Source organism: Carlito syrichta, unplaced genomic scaffold, assembly GCF_000164805.1.
Source record: "Carlito syrichta isolate Samal-C Ts95f unplaced genomic scaffold, Tarsius_syrichta-2.0.1 Scaffold304400, whole genome shotgun sequence".
Taxonomy (NCBI): domain Eukaryota; kingdom Metazoa; phylum Chordata; class Mammalia; order Primates; family Tarsiidae; genus Carlito; species Carlito syrichta.
Genome location: NW_007248496.1, coordinates 226,288 through 229,139, shown reverse-complemented (window position 1 = coordinate 229,139; position 2,852 = coordinate 226,288).

Here is a 2,852-nt window from a genome sequence, read left to right as displayed (position 1 = left end):
CGGTGGCTGGGAGCGGCCACTGCACTCCAGTCTGGGCGACAGAGTGAGACTCCAACTCAAAAAAAACCCAAACAAACAAAAATCTGGCAGCCACGGTCCCGGTGATCACACGGTGACAGTGCAGGCAGGAGGGAACCTGTCACCACGGGCTGGGGGCAGTGACCAGGGGGCAGTGGCCAGGGCCTCATCCCAGAGAACCTTCCTGTGGGTACTGTCTTTGGGGAGCCCTTAGTGCTGTGGTGGATGGTGCAGGCCAGGAGAGAGGAGCTGCCTCTTTCTGCTGCGGGACGGGCAGGGCAGGCAGGGAGTTCTCTTCTTGGCTTTGAGATCCTCCCTTCTGGGCTTGAACTGGGAATAAGAACACCCCCTGCCTCCTTCCCCTTCCTGCCTCACATTCAGTGTGGTGAGCCTGGGCTTAGGTGGGACAGACCTTGCTTCTAGCCTGGCGCTGTGACTCCCTGGCTGTGTGACCCTGGGCCAGTCACGGGACCTCCCTGAGCCTCAGATTCTCCCCGTGTAAGCTGGAGGATCATAACAACCCTTGTCTCATGGGGTTGTGCAGACGCGACAGATTATATGCAGAAAATCATTTAGTAAAGCACATTAGTTATGGGCACATTGGTGAAAGAACCGGCACAAGCTGGCGGGGTGGGCACGGCACCAGGTGAGGAAGGCTTCCAAAAGGTGCAGGGGGGTCACTCCTCTTTGTCTGCCCTCCCTGTCTGTAGCCCCTGAGAGGAGCCCCTGGGAGCTTGGGCCTCCCTCTGTCATGAGTCTTGAGGATGGTTCTGGTGCAAGTGGTGGTTGGAGGGCCTTAGGGAGAAGCACGTCTGGAGGAGGATGTTCCAAATTGATCCCCAGCCCCTGTTTTCCCTCCTTCTCTTGTGGCCCGCCCTCACCAGCCTGTGGACACTTGCAGACCCCAAGGGTCCTGTGCTGGGATCAGCTCCCCAGTGGTGACAAGCCTGGAACCCAGGGACAAGCCCCTCCATCTCCGTGGGCCACAGTCTCAGGGTAAATCAAGAGCACAGAGACGTGCAGATGCTAGGGTCCCTCTCAGGTCTCAACATTTTGTGATTTTCTTGGTGCTCTGTCAAAGCGACTTCATTTTCTCTCTCTCTCTCTCTCTCTCTCTCTCTCTCTCTCTCTCTCTTTTTTTGGCCATTTTCCAGAGCAGAGTTGGGTGTCTGCCAGCTCTGAGAATCTTCCAGGTCCTCGGCTTTGTAGGGATTTGCTGGCTAGGCAGTCACGGCCCCATCCTGGGTGGTTTCCCCACACCCTTAAGTCCCCGCGGCTGCCTTCACAGGGGTCTCTTCTGCCTGCAAAGCTCTTCAGGAGCAAGGTGGGAACTCCGTGTCGCTGCTCCCAGGTGAGCCCAAGGGCATGGGGACCAGGTTGCTTTCTTTTTAAAAAAGTTATTACTTTTTTTTAGAGATGGGATCTTGCTTTGCTGCCCACGCTGGAGTGTTGTGGTACATTCGTAGCTCACTGTAACCTCAAACTCCTAGGCTCAGGCGATCCTCTCCCCTCAGTCTCCCAAGTAGTAGATGGGACTACAAGAGCGCACCACCACGCCCAACCTCCTTCCTTTTTGTTTGGGAAGAGTCATGGCAGCTTTGCCAACTTGGTGTGTGCAGCAGCAATAAAATAGAGTCTGTTACTTTCACCTGGGTGGTTTATGAAACTTCCATAGACATGCGGGTTTTTAGAAATAGAAGAACCTTAGGGTGCAACTCTTCTGATCACATCATATTTGGAGTTTGGTCTAGAATACAGCTCTCTTGGCCATTGGGTCAAATCTCTTTCCTTTATCCCATGCTGGATTCTTTTTTTTTTTTTAGTTGGAGTCTCACTCTGTCGCCCAGCCTCGCCCTGCTGGGGTCTGGCGATCCTTCTGCCTCAGCCTTCCAAGTAGCTGGAACTACAGGCTCATGCTACCACGCCCGGCTGATTTTTTGATTTATTGTAGAGATGAGGTCTTGCCAAGTTGCCCAGGCGGGTCTCGAACCCGCAGGCTCAGGCAATCCACTCACCTCAGCCTCCCAAAGCGCGGGATTACAGGCTGAGCCACCGAGCCTGGCTCCATGCTGGATTCTTAAACGCCAACTTCAATGGCAGGCTAGGGGATGGAGTATCGGCCCTACCTCTGGTGTAGGGACCCATGGTGTGGGAAGGCATGACTGAGCTTTCTCAAGTTGCTAATGGGCGCCAGGAGGGGAGGTGGAGGAAACCCTGGTGGTCTGGACATTCTGTCCATATCTTGTTCCCATTGCCCACTAAGAGCAAAGCAGGGAGGGATGTCCCAGCATCAGCCCGGTCCCAGGAACGCAGCGCTTTGGGTTACCTGGCCCCTCTGGCAAGCGGAGGTTGAAGACGAAGCTGCCAGCAGGCTGCTCTGAGGCCTGGCGGTACCACAGCGGGAAACGGTCCAAGGTGAACACGCTGGCCTCGTCTTCAGGAGTCAGGAACTTCCTGCAGGAAGGAAGACTTGGTACTTCCCCCGGAATCTGGGACATACATCCCTTTTTCCTTTGCCCGTACAAGGTCATCTTGGCTGGGGCAAGAGAGTGATTCCTCTCTGCTTTGGCAGAGTTGTAGACATGATGGATAGATAGATGGAAAATGTTAGCCGCTAGATTAGTATTGCCCCAGACAACGTTCCCCAGCAATTCCTGCCTTTTCCAGAATCAAAATGATGTTGCATTCTGATGCCCCATTAGCAGCTGGAAGAGGTAGAGTGTCTGTATTATGAGGGAATACTCCCCATCTTAATGTAACCTCTTTCGCCTGCAAGGTTTATTCCTTTTGGATAGAGCCTCATTTCTTTTAGTCTGGCTCGTTGGCATGTCTGA